Genomic DNA, 22,723 nt, shown 5'->3' on the forward strand with positions numbered 1-22,723 from the left:
TCGCGACAAGTCGTGCGCAATGTTTAGGAGTACTTAGGCAGAGAAGCGGAAAATGGGGAATCTCTGTCACCAAGGGGGGAAGTGAAGCAGGACACTCTTGTCTTCATGAGCTGGAGAAGAATTGAAGTGAGAACGGGTCGTAAGTAGTGCCTGGACAGTAGATCACTTGCCCTGCCATGTTGCATATTCCCCGGCCTCGTTGGCCCCTCTGGTAACATTGTCTGACATTCCAGCGTCCTTCTGTCACATCAGGTTCATTTTTTCTAGAGCACAGACCCCTCTCTGCCTCTTTGTCGCCTGTGCGCTTGTTGTTCAAAGCGGTGTAAACTGAGCTGCAGTCGCCTCACGCCCTTAATGTGATAGAAGTATCCGCAATACAGGTGGCGCAATATATGGTCGGAGGTAAGCGCCCCTTTTCTTGACACTGCTGCATCAACGGGAAACAATGAAATCGTTCTCATCTCCAACAAGTTCATCTCGTCGACGCCTCCTGTAGTGAACAGTTGATATGATGTACTGTATTTAATACTATACTCCCAAACGGCGTTCCCCTTTGTTTCGAGAAGACGTGCGCGGACTTCTGCCCTGCTATGAGCAGATTTCATAAACTTTACTCCACTTCTTCCCCGTTTCATACACTCCTGGAAATTGAAATAAGAACACCGTGAATTCATTGTCCCAGGAAGGGGAAACTTTATTGACACATTCCTGGGGTCAGATACATCACATGATCACACTGACAGAACCACAGCCACATAGACACAGGCAACAGAGTATGCATAATGTCGGCACTAGTACAGTGTATATCCACCTTTCGCAGCAATGCAGGCTGCTATTCTCCCATGGAGACGATCGTAGAGATGCTGGATGTAGTCCTGTGAACGGCTTGCATGCCATTTCCACCTGGCGCCTCAGTTGGACCAGCGTTCGTGCTGGACGTGCAGACCGCGTGAGACGACGCTTCATCCAGTCCCAAACATGCTCAATGGGGGACAGATCCGGAGATCTTGCTGGCCAGGGTAGTTGACTTACACCTTCTAGAGCACGTTGGGTGGCACGGGATACATGCGGACGTGCATTGTCCTGTTGGAACAGCAAGTTCCCTTGCCGGTCTAGGAATGGTAGAACGATGGGTTCGATGACGGTTTGGATGTACCGTGCACTATTCAGTGTCCCCTCGACGATCACCAGTGGTGTACGGCCAGTGTAGGAGATCGCTCCCCACACCATGATGCCGGGTGTTGGCCCTGTGTGCCTCAGTCGTATGCAGTCCTGATTGTGGCGCTCGCCTGCACGGCGCCAAACACGCATACGACCATCATTGGCACCAAGGCAGAAGCGACACTCATCGCTGAAGACGACACGTCTCCATTCGTCCCTCCATTCACGCCTGTCGCGACACCACTGGAGGCGGGCTGCACGATGTTGGGGCGTGAGCGGAAGACGGCCTAACGGTGTGCGGGACCGTAGCCCAGCTTCATGGAGACAGTTGCGAATGGTCCTCGCCGATACCCCAGGAGCAACAGTGTCCCTAATTTGCTGGGAAGTGGCGGTGCGGTCCCCTACGGCACTGCGTAGGATCCTACGGTCTTGGCGTGCATCCGTGCGTCGCTGCGGTCCGGTCCCAGGTCGACGGGCACGTGCTCCTTCCGCCGACCACTGGCGACAACATCGATGTACTGTGGAGACCTCACCCCCCACGTGTTGAGCAATTCGGCGGTACGTCCACCCGGCCTCCTGCATGCCCACTATACGCCCTCGCTCAAAGTCCGTCAACTGCACATACGGTTCACGTCCACGCTGTTGCGGCATGCTACCAGTGTTAAAGACTGCGATGGAGCTCCGTATGCCACGGCAAACTGGCTGACACTGACGGCGGCGGTGCACAAATGCTGCGCAGCTAGCGCCATTCGACGGCCAACACCGCGGTTCCTGGTGTGTCCGCTGTGCCGTGCGTGTGATCATTGCTTGTACAGCCCTCTCGCAGTGTCCGGAGCAAGTATGGTGGGTCTGACACACCGGTGTCAATGTGTTCTTTTTTCCATTTCCAGGAGTGTATATTTGATACCCCCAATTTCCAATCCTCTCTTCTTGGTTTATGCAAAATAGTTGAGAAGGACATAGTTAGGGGTCAACACTTGAAATGGTGTAGTTATACAGAGTGTATCAAAACCAACCTTCCGATTATTAAAAATTCTTGTTATAATTTGAGGTTTGTGAGAGAAGAACGTACTGTTGGAAAGAGCAAACTCGACAGCTTTACATGGTTTCCGATAGGTAGCAGCAGTGTGTGCCCACTTCAGTTCTATTACAAATGTTGTCGGGACAACAGAAAGCGTTTTGTGTTCTGTGTTTTGCTCAGTGCGGGTCAGTGATAACTATTCAGCGTAATTTTCGTACCAGGTGTGGTGTGGATTCTCCTACAGCACAGAGCATTAGACGATAGTATAAACAATTCTGAGAAAAAGATTGTTTGTGTAAAGGCAAATTAAAAGGCCGTCTCCGAGTGTATGACACAGACGTCGAACGCATCCGCCACAGTTTCACAAGGAGTCCGCGGAAATCCATTCACTGTGCAGCTCGACAGCTCAACATGAAACCCGATGTCCGTCTGACGTCTGTCGTGTCGACGTTTACATATTAAACCTCACAAAATTCAGCTACTGCAAGCTCTTTAAGTCAAAAGATTACTGAACGATGGATCGGTTGCACTGGACCAAATGATTCAGCGTTACATTACTGGCCCCCAAGGTCACTGGGTGTAACTATATATTATTATTTCTTGTGGGGATTTATAAAAGTCTCTGTTTATATGCCTCCGTTACCAACAACAATGAATGAACTGAGACATGGCATAACAGCAGCTGTGGAAACTGTAACTCAAGATATGCTCGCTACATTGTGGGAACAATTTGAATACAGCTTTGACGTATGCCGTGCATCTCAAGGGGGGCATATTGAACACCCTGAAAAGGTATGAAAAAACTTTTTGCGTTTCCGGTTCATCAAAAAAGCAAAATTCAAAATATGGTTTAAATGGCTCTGAGCACTATGGGACTTAACTGCTGAGGTCATCAGTCCGCTAGAAGTTAGAACTACTTAAACCTAACTAACCTAAGGACATCAAACACATCTATGCCCGAGGCAGGATTCGAACCTGCGACCATAGCGGTTGCGCGGTTTCAGACTGTAGCGCCTAGAACAAAATTCATTGCATAGGGTTTATCAGTTTCAGAAATATAGACATGCCATATCGGATGATTCTTTTTGATACACACTGTATTTTATTTTTGTCACACTGGCAGTAGAATGTAGGTTCCTTTATAATCAGGAAAGTGAAGATAAAATAACAATAGTGACGCTGTGCTAAGACACTGGACTGTCATTTGGGTGGATGGTTTGGTGGTTGATTTGGGGGAAGGGACCAAAGGCGATATCATCGGTCCCATCGGTTTAAGGAAGGTTGGGAAACGAACTCCGCCGTTCCCTTTCAAAGGAACCCTCCATGCATTTACCTGAAGCGGTTTAAAGAAATCACGGAAAAACTAAATCAGGATGACCGGACGCAGGTTTGAACCGTCGTCCTCTCAAATTGTGTTGTCATTTCGGAATTCGATGTTTATATATATAACCTCCAGAATGGAACTGGGAATCTAACTCCGAGTCTGGTAGAGCATATTTGCTCACGAAAGGCAAAGTTACCGAGTTCGAGTCTCGGTCTAACACACAATTTTGCTTTGCCAGGGAATTTCATATCAGCATACATTTGTTGAAGAGTGAAAATTTCAGTCAAGGAGGCAAGTATTCAGAAGCGCGTAACAAATCTGGATGCTTTCGCACGACGCAATTCTGCATCTCATATGTAGTAGGTATCATGACAGAGATCGGCCTACATTAGATAAGCTATGTACGTCACTGCATGAAGCCGAACTTTTTAAAGGCAGCTAACGATCGTCATCACTTTTTGTAAATGGTCTCGGCTTTAAATAGAAAAATTACTTCAGCCCTTATCAGCCGGCCGGGGTGGCCGAGCGGTTCTAGGCACTACAGTCTGGAACCGTGCGAACGCTACGGTCACAGGTTCGAATCCTGTCTCGGGCATGGATGTGTGTGATGCCCTTAGGTTAGTTAGGTTTAAGTAGTTCTAAGTTCTAGGGGACGGATGACCTCAGATGTTAAGTCCCATAGTGCTCAGAGCCATTTCAGACCTTATCATGTTTATGGAACGAGTATGGCAAAGCAGATACCTGTGAATTTATGCATGTTCCCATCTGCTGAGAGAGCAAGGAGAACTATTGACGTTACACCTAAGTACTGCAGTACTTAAGAATCGAAGTTCAGACTTGCAGTCATCATCATTTATAGTCTGAATTAAGCTAGCTTTTACTCGACCGGTAGCGGGTTGCACGACGTTGTTTGCTGGTTAGAGAAACTTAAGATACGGTATAACGGTACTTGACAAGAGCAGAATTATTATAATTTGTGTCACAAAAAATTGTGTCACAACAGAAGCCTATCTTTGCCATTTAAACGCTACAGAACTCATGTCAAACTCATATTGCTGCAAAAAATTAAAAAAAAAAAGAACTTTGACTGAAGCGGAACGACTTTTGATGGAGGCAGTTGAAAAAGTGACTGCAGAAGACTGGCAGAAGGTAATGGATCATATGAAACGAGTAATACAGGAAACATGGAACGATGAAGATGAGTTACAACAGAGTGTCGAAGACTTGTTAGTATCTGTCACTACGAGCAGTGACAACAATAGTTCCACTGACTGTGTTTCTAAATTAAGCGGTGTCTTCGCATTGTATCATTAGTATATAGTGCATTTTAATGAACGTCTCACTTCCATTAAATCTTGTCTTTGTGTTCTGATTTCTATCAATTTCTCTTTTCTGTTGTGAGGCTAAAGAATACTCTTCAGCCACCTCCCATCGTTTCCTTGTGGCAAGTTAGACTGAATTTTAAATATGTTTCACTTTGTGTACGCACCAAGACGTTATTTCATGTGTGTGAAAGTTTTCGAGATATGAAATGATAAGAAGGAAACTTTTCTGGCAACGGAAATTTTTTTCTATTTCAAAAACCAGTGTAACATCGGCTCTAATTAAAATTAAGAAAAGATTTTGGGCGTTCTTAGACTAACCATAGAAAGAATTTTCACATATTTTGTAGGATACAGAGAATTTAAACCTCGTACTTGCAACGAGTTGAATACTGAAACATAGCTGCATAGAAAAGCCGATTTGAGAATCATATATGTACGAAACCCAATGCAGTACGGAAATTTTGAAATATTCGTCACCAAGCGAAATATTTCAGTATTCAACGGAAAAAAAGTATTGCTGTGCCGGGCATTAGTTTTTGAGATATAATGTGATAAATCTGGAGCTGTTACCGAACGGGAGAACAGAATTGTTTCAAAAAAATTAACGTAACTCTTTTCCTAATTAAAATTTAAAACAGATTTTTGACATGTTGAGAGACACTACGGAGGTCTACATCATATGCGATAACGCCCAACTTAGAAGCTAATTTAAATAGTGATAATATTATAGTGACGGACACCGAGAGACCTTTCGACGCGGTGAGTGGTACACAATGAAGAAACATAGTATAAAGTTTTCCTACCCTATCAGTCCATTGACTCCCAAGGGAAAAACATTTTATGGCCCCACCTAAACAGGTTGTCAATATAGAGCTCATATCGTGGCGCTGAGAGCCTCTGTCGCCCCCCCCCCCCCCCCCCGGGCCAATCTCACAGACCCTACCCCAGTTGCCGTTTCATGCGCTGAGCCTCAGTCCCCAGCTCAATTCATGTCCGATCTTTAAAACTGTTACTCGATGCTGGTTAAAGATAACTCGGTTTGACACTATCTTGTAGTTGTTTAATTTCTCTTGTATCCCATAGCGAATCATGCGATTAGGGAAGTACAGACTCACAGACACTCGCGACACACATTAACTGACCAGCTCGAGATGTCGTCCGAATGGAGCCAGTCGCCTTGCCGGTGACAACCAGGAGCGTAATCGCCTGTCGCTACGCATTCTCTGCTCCTCGATGAAGTCGTCATTTTCTCGCTCTCTCTTGACATCATAGAACCTCTAAACGAATGAGATTACTTCGACTTCACTATGCTCTTCTTCAAATATTCTGACCATCAGGGGGCTGACTGTTTCATGGTTTTAAGGAGTGTTATTGTACAGTCATTTAGAAGGCGCTACATCACTCATGTTTCGTATCTACGTGTAAGCACAATTTGCCTGCGTTTCTGTACTTGACAGGCTCTTGAAATGCGTGTTCTGGAAAGCAGTAGTCGTCCAACGTTTTTGCCAGTACCGACATTGTGGAGCAGTACCTCGGGCTGCATATGTGCCGATTTTATTATTAACTGATAACCTACATGAATTATAGTCCGATCCACGAACGATGGCGCATGTCGAGGCACCGACGGGGACACCATTGTTGAGGATTCCATGCGGTAGTTGCGGTAAAGCGCATGTGCGTGCTTTCCGCTTGAACAAAGCAAATATCCTGCAAATTATGTCTCTTCCTTCCTTATGCAGAATTTATCACTTACCACCAAAATCAGCAATGACAGCTAGCAAGAAATGGAATCGTAATTCGTTAAACAACTCGCTACGATCACGTTTAATGCTCGCGTTAGCTAAGCATTCACAGCAGACCGCTGAGAACCAGTGTTGCCAACAATATACAACTTTTTCCATCCAGATTGAGAGTGAAAAAGACTAAAAAAATGCCTTAAAAGAATTAAATTCTAAAGTTTTATTCAGAAGCATAGAAATGACAATTAAACGCCACTCACTCGAGATATAGACTACATAAATAACATATTTTTTACTAAACTTACCTAAAACTGGATAAGAATGTCGTCTTCATCATTATCGCCATCGTCCTCACGGGAAAGAGAAGCTGCAGTAGAAGCTGATGGTCTCGATTTATATGCTTCAATTGTCCCACCTGTTCTGCGAACTGACTGAGGAAATATGTAATTATGGCAGCACCGATTCTTTCTGCGAAGACCTGCACGAATCCCTAATATCGCGTTTACCATATCTGTACGCATTCGACTCCTTATCTTCGTTTTGATGAGATTCAACTGGCTGAATATTCCTTCTACCTCGCCGTTGGACCAAGGGATTATGAGCCTAGATAATGCAAATTCTGCAAGTTCTTTAGAAGGATTTTCAACGCTGGCGCCATGGTAACTGAAAACTTTACACCAGAAATCGACAGAATTGTTGACGTTATAGCATTGGATGACGGTCATTTTTTGCCACTGTAATTCAATCACTGTAATTGTATCATTATCCAAGTGCTTTCTAACAGGGGAATTAAGGGTTCTTTTACCACTACAAGAGCCTTTGAAACTGCAAGAAGAGATAATTTCCTCAATACTTCAATGTTATCAGGCAATTTTTGCTGTAATTGTTTGACATGTGAAGAAACAAATTTTACACATCTTTTTCTAATATTTTTTTCTTCGCCTTCGGTTATTTTGTTTCTAATTTCTGAATTTTTTTTTCAAACAAGTATCTAAGATACGGCTTTGAATCTAGGTGATTTTCGAAATCATTGTCAAGATATTTTCTCTAAACTCGACAGATGGTAATGACAACTTGCTTAACAAGAGATTGAATAAGAATTACCAGGTCATCGACCGCAGCTCGTTGTCTTGCGGTAGCGTTCTCGCTTCCTGTGCACGGGGTCCCGCGTTCGATTCCCGGAGGGGTTAGGGATTTTCTCTACCTCGTGATGATTGGGTGTTGTGTGTTCTTCATCATCATTGACTTGCCGAAGTGGCGTCAACTAAAAAGGACTTGCAATACGGCGGCCGAACTTCCCCGCATGGGGCCTCCCGGCCAACAATGCCATACGATCATTTCATTTAGCAGGTCATCTAAGAACTTGCATTGGTCCACACCATTTGACTCGAATTCCTTATTGACTCTCTGAAGACTTGAAAGGATATGTTTCAAAAATAGCAAATATATTAAATTAAGTTCCTTACTGAACATCAAATAGAGCAGTCCAGCTGTATAACATTTTTCGCTTTGCCTAACAATTTCAAAATGAGATTTTAACTCGAGACATTGATAAGTTATTCTACATGCCGCAGGTTCAATAAATAACCATATCGTGTCACAAGCATAGGAGATATTCAGTGGCTCCTCCCTATCGTTTATGACTGAGAAAATCTGGCTGTAAAGGAGTTGTCGTGAAGAAGATGGAGAAAACCAGTTGTTAAGTTTCCCTAATCAAAAAGTCAAAATTTCTTGGAAGACATTCTGCAGTTGCTGCAGAGGTTGCCAACTGAATGGAATAACAGACACACCTTACAAGTACCCTTTCAAGTATTTCATACACACCGTTATTAATACGGACCATCACACTAGAATTATCTGTTCCAATTCCTACAATATTTATAAAGTTAACTTCTTTCAACGCCTCTTTAATAGCTGATACAATAGACTCAGCATTGCAAGTTCGACTAGTGTAAGAAATGTCAAAACAATCTTGTGAGATGTTTTACTATGATAAATTATAGCAATTGCTAGAAGTTTAGTGACACTAATATCAGTTGATTTGTCAATTAAAATACTGTACATACCACCATCGACATCACTTCTCATATCGGTCGCAAAATAGGGCCCAAGAACATTCTTGATAATAGCACTACACTTTGTACGATGTAAATTAATCTGGCTTGCAATAAGATTGTCTTTGAACCTGTTTTTACACATTTGTCCTAAGTGATCACACGACATTATAGCACAATCTGCGGACGTAAAGAGGGCGAGTGACCCTTCAGCTTCGTAACGTTCTATGGAATCCTCAACCGGTTTAAAATTAATTTTTGCCTGTCTTTGAGAGGAAAAGGAAGAAACTGCAGATTTAAGCTTTTTGTTTCTGCGTGATTTTCTATATCCGCTGACCGAGCTGTTACAGCACAGTGACATATTTTACAGAATGCCTTTGTGTATCTCCTACAGTTTGTGGTAACTACTGGACAAATTTGGGATTTTTTTAACCATTCTTCCCTAAACTTTTGGGTGAACTGACGTTTAACTTTACCCATTTTAACAGTAATATAACCAATCACTATGACGAGAAGAACAAGCACTAAGCACAGCCACTTCTGACCCGAATTCCACAATAACTGAATAATAACTAGCAGTTTTCGTTTCGTTCAGCTGCTCGGTCCTCGACAACGGGAACAGATAATAGAAATATTGTACCGCATCATGCATTATTGAAGTTAGTTAAATTATCATTTCAATTTTTCATACATTTAAAATAATTTTACAAAATAAAGTATGAGAGTTCCGTACTTATGTACTTCTTGCACTCTTTATTTACGTTGTTGAGTACCAGTAGCAATTAAGCTTAGGTTCGTTCGAAGAGCTGCCAAGAGCTGCTTGAAGAACCAGCAAACAAGCGCTACTGCGCATGCGCATCAACGTTGACGTCATGAGCCCGTGCTTGGTGTCTGGGCTTTTCAAACGCATTTTACTGATTGACTTGTCATCGAGCGGCGAACAGCTGAACTTCTGCAGGTGATACGTTTGTTTGTGTGGCCATCTTGCGCAGCAGCTGTTAACATCTGTTAAAAAAAAAAAAAGTAACCCCTCTCACCCTCTCACATCTCTACCTACATACAACACAATTTCCCTAACCCTCTCTCTCTCTATCTCTCTCTCTCTCTGTCTGTCTCACACACACACACACACACACACACACACACACACACACACACAAATCGTTTCATAGGTTGGTATCACTCACAACGTGAACGAAAACAAGCGAATAGGCATAATCACTGTAGCAGTGATTAATGAAAAACAGTTAAGAAAGTCAATTATAAACAGTGCAGCGCAGGAAATAACGCAAAATCCCACAAGCTGCAGATGTGAAATGAAGTCTGTCGACATCAACCACTGCTCTCAAGAGGGGAAGGTGCAGACTATGTAAAGAAACACCATTAGTAGCTTACAGACAAACTTCATAAAGAAAACGCCATTTTGAACCTAAAAGAATCAAAAATGTGAGTATCCAATTTACAGAATACCGCAGAAGATACTTTGCAAATAAAAGCGAAACGCGTCTGGTGTAATTCTTTTTAATTACATTGCAACAGATTTTACAGGAGAGTTTATAAGAATAGATAAAAATAAAACATAAGAATAATTAAAGTTCTTACTTTACAACTACCGAAGATCCATAACCAGGGAACTAATGCGATCGGTATTGGAAGACAATCGAAAAAACGCCGCCACGTACTCTCACTACAAGCCACTTAAGTATGCGCATGCGCGAAACTTGTAGCTTGACAGCGCCCGAAAATTTTCCTCAGGTAGCATCTGGCTACTTGATGCTACTTGCTAGTCGATCATCAAGCAGCTGGCGCCCCATTTCAAGTAGCCAGATATGAGACCAGACGCGCTTCGAACGCAACTTCCGCTCTGCGCATGCGTGGTACCCAGAAAGCACCATTTCGAACGAACATTTTATGTTTCTTAACAGATTTTATAGTATAATCAGCTGCAAGAAAGTAATTTTTTCTGTAACCTTTTGAGCATATTGAAATGAACTAGAATGAACAAAATAAGCTTTTCGAAGAATATAATATTAAAAAGACTAGAATTCAACCAGATAATATTTTAAAAAGACTAAATTCCCACTAGCAACCAGATCTTAAACTTTCCAACCAGGTGGCCTTTCAAAAAAACTAGATCTAGTTGGAAAACAATTAAATTGGCAACATTGCTCAGAACACTACCGAACGCTCGTCGGTTGTCGTAGAACACGTGATATAGGTGCGCAGCACATGCCTAAACTCGACCGCCATCGTTCGTAACTCCAACCATAGTATACTGTGAGCCCCAGGAGACTACTAAGTTGGCTGCCGCCCCCCCCCCCCACCCGGCCACAACTACCCAACTACTTATCGCTAAAATTCGGCATTATTCACAACAATTAGCGTCGACTGTTTCTGTTTCAGATTGCTGCCACCCTCAGCGACCCCAAAGTTGTGACACTGAAACTGCCTGTCGAAGTGTTGCTGTAGTGTCTGCGTGGGCGGATGAATTAACTGATCAGTAACAGTTATATTCAAACGCATTGTGCAATATGCAACACGATCACAGAAGTGTCCTAAAGGTTTTGAATTTTATTTTTCTTCTACTCATTTCGTTATATTACGGCAGCCTTAATTTAATTTCATATTTGTTGCTACAAATATCTACCGCATTTGAAGATAGCTGTCTCACTAACGCGTATTCACAAATACGTGTTACATCCGTCTCAAAAATTATGCCATAGCTGCTGATCGGTACGTGTCGAGCACGCCCGTGAGTTGCCAGTACTGGAAGACAAACAATAAAACATTTCCCTCCTCAGATCTTCCAACCCTGCAGTGCGAGCGCTACTTATCCCTCTTCCCAGGTGGTAAGCGGCCACTTGTACTTAGCTAGGCGGAATTCATCAACGTCAGTTAAAATTAATCACATCTTAAAATATTACTGTCTTTGTAATTATTGTCAGTCACTGAGCGGGAAAACTACAGCCTTAATGAGTTCTTAATGTTAGTTGACGTTCTTGAATGTGGCTGTTGGTAGCTAGATGCATATCATAATAAAATACTGCCGAGAATCGCAAGCCACCATTTGACGACTACTGCTATAGACTGCGTAAGTCTTTCTGCGCCTTATAACGACTCATATAACCTTTTTATTTATAGAGTTGCTGACCATTTCTGTTGCTAAGGATTCAGCTCTGGAGGAAGATGTATATGACACCTTGTACGTTCGAAAACTGTGGTCTTCATTAATTTCTTGCCTCCGATAGGCTTTCTTAAGAGACAGAAAGTCGTGTTAAAAAGCACAAGTCACAGCTTCCATGAAATTTTACCATTGTTGCTAACTGTCAGACTAACAAATAACCGTGACTGAAGTGTGTGTTATAATCTGTACGCCTGATACGCCATCGAATCTTTCCAAAACCAGAACAGTTGTTATCCGCCATCTCCCTACATCTGCAACTAAGAGGGTACTAGAAACTCAGTTCCTTATGCCACTAAATCTCTTGGGTGTTGTAATAAAGATAACTTTTTATCAACAATAGAACACAGAAGTGCGCCGGCCGGAGTGGCCGAGCGGTTCTAGGCGCTACAGTCTGGAACCACGCGACCGCTACGGTCGCAGGTTCGAATCCTGCCTCGGGCATGGGTGTGTGTGATGTCCTTAGGTTAGTTAGGTTTAAGTAGTTCTAAGTTCTAGGGGACTGATGACCTCAGATCTTAAGTTCCATAGTGCTCAGAGCCATTTGAACACAGAAGTAGCACAGAAACCTTGACAGCAAAGACGTTGTCCTCAATTTTCAACAAGGGTGGATGAAAAATGTGAAAATAACATATGAAACTTGACAGACAAAGTCTTCTTTAAAGAGCATCTAAAAACGGAATGTTCTTTTTATCCTTTCAACGTCCTAATTGATGTTTGAGATCCTCTTGGTAGGTAGATGTCTTCCCTCTGTAACCTCGCCGCAGTGAGAGAAGCACTGCAAAAAGTATGGAAGTATCTTTCTTCCGTAAATCGCAGATGATATGTGCTGGTATTGTTATGCTACTAATCACACATGATAAAGGAGTTGCTTGTGGTGTACCAAATTGTCTCCTCTTGGGTAAAATTTTCCGGAGGTAAAATAGTCCCCCATTCGGATCTCCGGGCGGGGACTTCTCAGGAGGACGTTGTTATCAGGAGAAAGAAAACTGGCGTTCTACGGGTCGGAGCGTGGAATGTCAGATCCCTTAATCGGACAGGTAGGTTAGAAAATTTAAAAAGAGAAATGGATAGGTTAAAGTTAGTTATAGTGGGAATTGGTGAAGTTCGGTGGCAGGAGGAACAAGACATCTGGTCAGGTGAATACAGGGTTATAAATACAGAATCAAATAGAGGTAATGTAGGAGTAGGTTTAAGAATGAATAAAAAAAATAGGAATGCGGGTAAGCTATTACAAACAGCATAGCGAAAGCATTATTTTGGCCAAGATAGATACGAAGCCCACGCCTAACACAGTAGTACAAGTTTATATGCCGACTAGCTCCGCAGATGCCGAAGAGATTGATGAAATATATGATGAGATAAAAGAAATTATTCAGATAGTGAAGGGAGACAAAAATTTAATAGTCATGGGTGACTGCAATTCGAAAGTAGGAAAAGGACGAGAAGGAAACGTAGAAGGTGAATATGGAATGGGGGTAAGGAATGAAGGAGGAAGCCACCTGGTAGAATTTTGCACAGAGTACAACTTAATCATAGCTAACACTGGTTCAAGAATCATAAAAGAAGGTTGTATACAAGGAAGAAGCCTGCAGATACTGAAAGGTTTCAGGTAGATTATATAATACTAAGACAAAGATTTAGGAACCATGTTTTAAATTGTAAGACATTTCCAGGGGCAGATGTGGAACTGTAGATTAAAACTGAAGAAACTGCAAAAAGGTGGGAATTTAAGGAGATGAGACCTGGGTAAAGTGACAGAACCAGAGGTTGTAGAGAGTTTCAGGGAAAGCATTAGGGAACGATTGACAAGAACAGGGAAAAGAAATACAGTAGAAGAAGAATTGGTAGCTTTGAGAGATGAAGTATTGAAGGCAGCAGAGGATTAAGTAGGTAAAAAGAAGAGGGCTAATAGAAATCTTTGGGTACCAGAAAAGATACTGAATTTTACTGATGAAAGGAGAAAATACAAAAATGCAGTACATGAAGCAGGCAAAAAGGAATACAAACGTCTCAAAAATGAGATCGACAGTAAGTTCAAAATGGCTAAGCAGGGATGGCTAGAGGATAAATGTAAGGATGTAGGGGCGTATATCACTAGGGGTAAGATAGATACTGCCTACAGGAAAATCAAAGAGACCTTTGGAGAAAAGAGAACCACTTGCATGAATATCAGGAGCTCAGATGGAAACCCAGTTCTAAGCAAAGAAGGGAAAGCAGAAAAGTGGAAGGAGAATATGAGGGTCTATACAAGGGCGATGTTCTTGAGGACAATGTTATGGAAATGGAAGAGGATGGAGATGAAGATGAAATGGGAGATATGGTACTGCGTGAAGAGTTTGACAGAGCACTGAATGACCTAAGTCGAAACAAAGCCCTGGGAGTACACAACATTCCATTATATCTACTGATAGCCTTGGGAGAACCAGCCCTGACAAAACTGTACCATCTGGCGAGCAAGATATAAGAGACAGGCGATATATCCTCAGACTTCAAGAAGAATATAATAATTCCAATCCCAAAGAAAGCCTGTGTTGACAGACGTGAAAATCACCGAACTATGTTTAATAAGCCACGGCCGCAAAATACTAATACGAATTCTTTACAGATGAAAGGAAAAACTGGTAGAAGGCGGAGATCAGTTTGGATTCCGTAGAAATATTGGAACACGTGAGGCAATACTGACCCTACGACTTAACTTTGAAGGTAGATTAAGGAAAAGCAAACATACGTTTCTAACATTTGTGGACTTAGAAAAAGCTTTTGACAATGTTGACTGGTATACTCTCTTTCAAATACTGAAGGTGGCAGGGGTAAAATGCAGGAAGCGAAAGGCTATTTACAATTTGTATAGAAACCAGATGGCAGTTGTAACAGTGGAGTGGCATGAAAGGGAAGCAGTGATTGGGAAGGGAGTGAGACAGGGTTGTAGCTTATCCCCGATGTTATGCAATCTGTATATTGAGCAAGCAGTAAAGGAAACAAAAGGAAAATTCTAAGTAGGAATTAAAAATCGATGGAGAAGAAATAAAAACTTTGAGGTTCGCCGATGATACTGTAGAGAGGATATAAAATGTTGACTGGAAATGGCAAGGAAAGCGTTTCTGAAGAAGAGAAATTTGTTAACATCGAGTATAGATTTCAGTGTCAGAAAGTCGTTTCTGAAAGTATTTGTATGGAGTGTAGTCATGTGTGGAAGTGAAACGTGGACGATAAATAGTTTGGACAAGAAAAGAATAGAAGCTTTCGAAATGTGGTGCTACAGAAGAATGCTGAAAATTAGATTGGTAGATCATATAACTAATGAGGAGGTATTGAATAGAATTGGGGAGAAGAGAAGTTTGTGGCACAACTTGTCTAGAAAAAGGGATCGGTTGGTAGGACATGTTCTGAGGCATCAAGGGATCACCAATTTGGTATTGGAGGGCAGCGTGGAGGGTAAAAATCATAGATGGGGACGAAGAGATGAAAACACGAAACAGATTCAGAAAGATGTAGATTGCAGTGGGTACTGGAAGATGAAGAAGCTTGCACAGGATAGTGTAGCATGGAGAGCTGCATCAAACCAGTCTCTGGACCGAAGACCACAACAACAACAATCCAATTTGACACATCCATTTTGCAAAGTTTAAATATGTCCCAGGATCGAATAAAAAATTTTAGTGAGGAAGGACTTCTCATGTCTTAGAATGTATTATGTATTTGTAGTAACTTTCGTTGTTTCTGGCATTCGTCTTTCTAAGTTTCAGCAATTGTAACTGATTTGTGGAAGACATGATAGTTGCATTCCTTTTAAGTGCTGACTGGCACACTCCCATGTGCTCTTGATAACATTATAAGATTTTATATGCTAACTTGATGGGTCAGCCTCAATACTCAGAAACAATTGTGCTACACTGTGCTAACTTCGTCTAATAACCGAATTTACATATTACACGTTGTTCGCTACTAGTCAGTCTATTAACAATCCAAAGAATAAAAACAACTGCGAGAGAACAATATTCGAAATGCAGTAATCTTAGCTATAGTCACATTATTGTGACCACCTGTCGAAAGCCTTCATAACAACCTTTTGCAGTGCGGACCACCGTGAGCCGTGCAGGAAGAGGCTCAGCGAGGCTCTGTAAGGTACCAACAGGGATGTGGAACCACACCGACTCCAGTGCCGTGGTTAGCAGCGCTAATACCATAGTGGGAAGATCCCGATTGGGGTGGTCCTACAGATTACCGATTGTGTTTAAATCGAGAGAGCATTGTGGCCAGGGGGGGGGGGGGGGGGAGGGTATGGTTAATTCATCCTGGAGCTCTTAAATCGAGAGAGAATGGTGACCAGGGCGGTATGGGCAATTCATCATGGTGCTCTTCGAACCTTGCAAGCTGTGTGATAAGTTGCATTGTTCTGCTGGCAGATGCCATAGTGCTGAGGAAAAACAAACCGCGTATCTGGGTGGACAACGTCCTCAAGGATAGATGCATACTAGTTTTAATCCACTGTTCTTTCAAGAATGACGAGATTACCTAGGAAATGCAACGAATAAATCCCCAGACCGTAACGCTCCCTGCTCTGGCCTTGACTCACCCGACGACTGTAGCAACGTGATCCGATAGTGCATGAAACGTGATTCATCTGAAAAGGCTACCTGTCGCCATCCATTGGTCGTCTAGTTGCAGTATTGGAATGCAAATTCCGACCTCCATCGCCAATGAACAGCAGAGAGCATGAGTGCGGGAACCAGGCGCCTGTTGCAGAGGCCCATACACGCCAACATTTGCTTAATGGCCGTTGAATAGACGCTGTTGGTTTCCCCTTGTTTCATTAGGGCGGTCAGCTATTCAACAGTTGCACGTATATTCGCCCTACACGTCTCCACAGCCATCTTTTACCACAGTCGTCTATGGCATGTGGTGCACCAGAGTTTTCTCGGCGCCTGGTTTGGATAGCAGCATTTTGCCGTGCGTGGTATACTTTAACCAGGCTGCGTCCGAACAGTTAACAGCCTTAACCCGAAAGCCAATGGTCATGACGTTCTGGACGTTTTTCCTGTCCCTCCAACATGCTGTATATACCCTCCACTGCTAGTGCTGCCGTCTGCCGTCTAGGAGTTACGCTTTGACGTCGAACATATACGTTGGTCACATTAATGTGACTAGACCGTGTATCTCCTACGCTAAGAGTTGGATTGTTAATTAATTTAAAGTAGCTTAATTCAAATTTTAATTACTCAGCGGAATAGAATATCAGTCTAAGCGTTTAATATTCTGTTGCTAACGTAGACCTCTTTGTAATGCATAGAATGTCCAATGTCCATACCGCTTTGCTGAAAATGGGTATCTGACCTTACACGAAGCATCGCTGACAATGTGCATGGCGGTTCACCCTTCATTCCATTTTCAGTATGAATGCCACCATATACCTAACAACGATATAAAATCTGTGATAATTACATTTGACAATTTCAGTGTGTGAATACTTTTCCGGAAAAAACGAGCATCAGAGAATCCTACCGTGAGTATTACGAGATACGAAAGCAGTTGCTGAAAATGGTGTTTCAGGCTATACAAGGTTTTGACTAGAGGATGCGTTTGAAGGACGTGACCCGGTTATGTTCCATAATAAACAACTACCCGTCGCTTGCTCGTCTGCGATGTTCTTACAATTCTCATTAGAAGAACTTCCAGACATACGTTTATCGTAAAGTGTAGTCGGATATAGGACTCAAAAAGCGAAACGAATGAAAAAAGTATTGTCCAACAAGCGTCGTCCTATTCGGAGGAAATACTTTGTCACGGACAGAAGCTTACGAAAAAACCGATAGATCAAGCCACAGATTTTTCTAGAAAAATTATTCAAACTGCGAAATTACGGAGATGGTACTAAATCGTGTGGGAAAATATTTATCGGAAATAGCCATCAACTTGCGCGTTGGATGTGTGTGTCAAATAGTACAGTATAGAGAATACGAGCAGTGGAACAGTTTAGCCCCGCTATTAACGTGTGCCAGCAATGGAGCGGACTGCTTTCAAACACAAAGATCATTTCGGTCAACGGGCTATCCAGTGTATGTACTATTAAGTGACTAAATACCTACCATTTATTTTATTCAGGGGTACAACACTCTCAAATGGTTCAAATGGCTCTAAGCACTATGGGACTTAACATCTGAGGTCATCAGTCCCATTGACTTAGAACTACTTAAACCTAACTAACCTAAGGACATCACACACAGCCATGCTCGAGGCAGGATTCGAACCTGCGACGGTAGCAGCAGCGCGGTTCCGGACTGAAGCGCCTAGAGCCGCTCGGCCACCCCGGCCGGCTACAACTCTCTCATCTGAAATTAGCGACGCATGGACTGAAATTATACAATATCAAGGGAAGGACCCCATTTGCAGTCCTACTCGTACGTTTTCAGGGTGCAAGTAACTTAATTTTCGTTCGCGACCTGCAGCAACAGTTTGAAACTATACCTGTTGTTCGTGAGTGCTGTGGTTCCGCTATGAAGGTGCATCGTCCAGTTCGATATCAATTTACTTGAGCTTCTTAACAACACACACCCTCATCATTGGAATGGAAGGGAAGTTTATGTTCCACGGTCAATGCAATCAGTGTATCTCACTCCTAATGATATTCTCCAGTGGGGTTACTTGAGGTCGCTGGTGTATGAAACCGAAGTAGAGACAGAAGAGGAAACGATGGTACACGTCTGCCAGAGAGTGCAGTACAAGGCTGTTTGAGAGAGTGTGGCAGACTCTTATGTGCCGCATACATTGGGACAGGCAGTCTTCAGTTTAAACACATAGTATGAGCTCAAGTTGTTTCCATAAGCATTAAGTCGTTTACGTTCATAACGGAACTAAATACCCATTACCAACCACCAGTCTTGTATCTCAAAGTAATTCGTTTGGATCGCAGAGGCTTGGGACAGCATGTACGATACTACACTATTGCCATATTTGATATAAATGAGTTGGTCAGTTCGAGACATGTCATACTACAGCAGTTAAATTATATAAGTTGTAAATTATATATGTAGCGCTAAAAACTAATTATATGCCAAGTAACTGATGGTTATCCGCCCCTTAAGCGAATCAGAGAACTGTGTTTCAGATTGCAGGTGGGGGTGACGGGGACAAGTGCCCCACTTGTGGATACATACACAGTATATACACTACTGGCCATTAAAATTGATATACCACGAATATGACGTGCTACAGATGCGAAATTTAACCGACAGGAAGAAGATGCACTGATATGCAAATGATTAGCTTCTCACAGCATTCACACAAGGTTGGCGCCGGTGGTGACACCAACAACGTGCTGATATGAGGAAAGTTTCCAACCGATTTCTCATACACAAACAGCACTTGACCGGCGTTGCCTGGTAAAACGTTGTTGTGATACCTCGTGTAAGGAGGAGAATTGCTACCATCACGTTTCCGACTTTGATAAAGATCGCATTGTAGCCTATCGCGATTGCGGTTTATCGTATCGCGACATCGCTGCTCGCGTTGGTCGAGGTCCAATGACTGTTAGCAGAATATGGAATCGGTGGGTTCAGGAGGGTAATACGGAATGCCGTGCTGGATCCCAACGGCCTCGTATCACTAACAGTCGAGATGAAAGGCATCTTATCCGCCAAGCTGTAACGGATCGTGCAGCCACGTCTCGATCCCTGAGTCAACAGATGGGGACGTTTACAAGACAACAACCATCTGCACGAACAGTTCTATGACGTTTGCAGCAGCAAGGACTATCAGCTCGGTGACCATGGCTGCGGCTACCCTCGATGCTGCATCACAGTCAGGAGCGCCTGCGATGGTGTACTCAACGACGAACCTGGGTGCACGAATGGCAAAACGTTATTTTTTCGGATGAATCCAGGTTCTGTTTACAGCATCATGATGGTCGCATCCGTGCTGGCGACATCGCGGTGAATGCACATTGGAAGTGTGTATTCGTCATCTCCATACTGGCGAATCACCCGGCGTGATGGTATGGGATGCCATTGGTTACACGTCTCGGTCACCTCTTGTTCGCATTTCGCGTTACATTTCAGATGTGTTACGACCAGTGGCTCTACCCTTCATTGGATCCCTGCGAAACCCTACATTTCAGCTGGATAATGCACGACTGCATGTTGCAGGTCCTGTACGGGTCTTTCTGGGTACAGAAAATGTTCGACTGCTACCCTGGCCAGCACATTCCCCAGATCTCTTGCCAATTGAAAACGTCTGGTCAGTGGTGGCCGTGCAACTGGCTCGTCACAATCATGAACTGTGGTATCGTGTTGAAGCTGCATGGGCAGCTGTACCTGTACACGCCATCCAAGCTCTGTCTGACTCAATGGCCAGGCGTATCAAGGCCGTTATTACGACCAGAGGTGGTTGTTCTGGGTACTGATTTCTCAGGATCTATGCACCCAAATTGCGTGAAAATGTAATCACATGTCATTTCTAGTATAATATATTTGTCCAATGAATACCCGTTTATCATCTGCATTTCTTCTTGGTGTAGCAATTTTAATGGCCAGTAGTGTACCTAGTGTGGTTCAGCACCCCCTACTGCCATGTTTTATGTAACTTGCAACCCCTTCAAAAACCATTTGCGAGATTTTCATATGATCTCGCTCGCTACGCACGTACCACACTGATGGGGGAATATCGCAACATCTAGAAGGAGTTGTGCGACATCAGCGGAAGTTAGGAAGCATGTTTCTACATCTGACATATGATATTTATTCAAATTTCGCGCCAGTCGCATGAGAGTAGCGCTAGTGGCTGTACTATCAAGATGCAAGTAAGGTTTGTTTTAAATAAACGTTGTAACGGCGGTGAGCGTCAGTTACCTTTGAGACTGGACATTGTGAGTCGATGTTAGCCAAGAATGCCCTTAGGAGACAAAGACGTCATTATCAACAACTCATTGAGTTTGTGCGAGGTCGTATGAGAGGGCTACGAGAAGCTGAATATTCCATCTGCGTTACTGCAGGAAGACTTGGCAAGAATCTAGCCACTGTACGTGATTGTTGGTAGCAGTGGTGAAGAGAATATACAGTCGCAGGAAGACCGGGCACCGGACAGACACGTGGCACTACTGAGAGGGAAGTCCGTCGTATTCGGGTTGTGACTGGCACATCGTACTACACCTGCGGCAGCAATCTGAGAAGCTGTTGGCACTATAATAACGCAAAAAAACTGTTACAAATCGGTTGCTTCAACAATAGCTCCGAATCAGACTCCCCGTACCGTGCATTCAATTGACCCCAAAACACAGCCATTCGCTTCTTCAGTCCGCAGCTCGTGGTCGTGCGGTAGCGTTCTCGCTTTCCACGCCCGGGTTCCCGGGTTCGATTCCCGGCCGGGTCAAGGATTTTGTCTGCCTCGTGATGACTGGGTGTTGTGTGATGTCCTTAGGTTAGTTAGGTTTAAGTAGTTCGAAGTTCTAGGGGACTGATGACCATAGATGTTAAGTCCCATAGTGCCCAGAGCCATTTGAACCATTCGCTTCTTCAGCAATGAGCAACGGCTCATTGGAAGGGAGGGTGAAGGTCTGTTCTGTTTTCTGATGAAAGTCGTTTTTGCCTCTGTGGCAGTGACGGCCGTGTGGTGGTTAGAAGGAGACCAGATAAGGGCCTGCAGTGGACCTGTCTGCGTGTCCACACTTGTTCTGCACCTGGAATCATGGTCTGGGAAGCGATTTCGTATGACAGCAGGAGCACTCTCGTGGTTAATCCACGCAACTTGACTGCAAACTTACAAAACAGTCTGGTTATTCGACTTACAGTGCTGCGAATCATGCACAGCATTCCAGGAAAATGCTCAACCACATACCGCTGTCGTAACCAAACATTGTCTACAGAATTTCGACATAATGCCTTGGCCTGCTCGATCACCAGATACGTATCCAGTCGAGCGCATGTGGGAGATCATCGGTCGACAATTCCAGCGTAATCCACAAACGGCATTAACCGTCCCCGTTGACCGACCAAGTGCAACAGGCATGGAACTTTATTCCACGAACTGGCATCCAGCACCAGTGCAACATAATGCAAGCACGTTTGCATGCTTGCATTCATAGTTCTGGCGGTTACACAGTTACTATTGTACCAGCATTTGACGTTTTCAGTGGTTTATCTCGCGCTTACAATAAGCTGTGATCTTGCAGTGTTAATCACTTAAATATGTCACGTAGACAAATATATTCCCGAAATTTCCATACTCTACATTAATTATTTCATGTTGTGATTTTTTCCGTCATTGTATTACTCCTGCAGAAAAAATGAACGGTTCCTTTTTGTAGGAAATTTAATGTAGTTACGTTTTATGCCAGGATACGTTTTCATTAGAAGCCACGGTTTTAGAGTTTTTAAAGGAAAACGCGTTTTTCTTGAATAATTAAAAAAACTACGCCCTCTAGGGAAAAATCATCCCACTACATAATGCAACTGTATCATACATTGGAGAGTCAAACAAACTGCTATAGGCACGCGTATTCAAATACAGAGGTATGTAAACATACAGAAAATGACGCCCCGGTCGGCAACGCTTATATAGGACAACGAGTGTCTGGCGCAGTTGTTGCTGCTGCTACAATGGCAGGTTATAAAGATTTAAGTGAGTTTGGACGTGGTGTTATAGTCGGCGCACGAGCGACGGCACGCAGCATTTCCGAGGTAGCGATAGAGTGGGGATTCTCCGTAGGACTATTTCACGAGTGTTGCGTGAGTATCAGGAATCGGGTAAAACATCAAATCTACGACATCGCTGCGGCCGGAAAATAGATCTGGCAAGAACGGGACCAACGACGACTGAAGAGTGACAGAAGTGCAACCCTTCCGCAAATTGCTGCAGATTTCAGTGCTGGGTCATCAACAAGTGTCAGCGTGCGAACCATTCAACGAAACATCATCGATGTGGG

This window comes from Schistocerca americana, chromosome 4 (genome assembly GCF_021461395.2).
Source record: "Schistocerca americana isolate TAMUIC-IGC-003095 chromosome 4, iqSchAmer2.1, whole genome shotgun sequence".
NCBI lineage: Eukaryota > Metazoa > Arthropoda > Insecta > Orthoptera > Acrididae > Schistocerca > Schistocerca americana.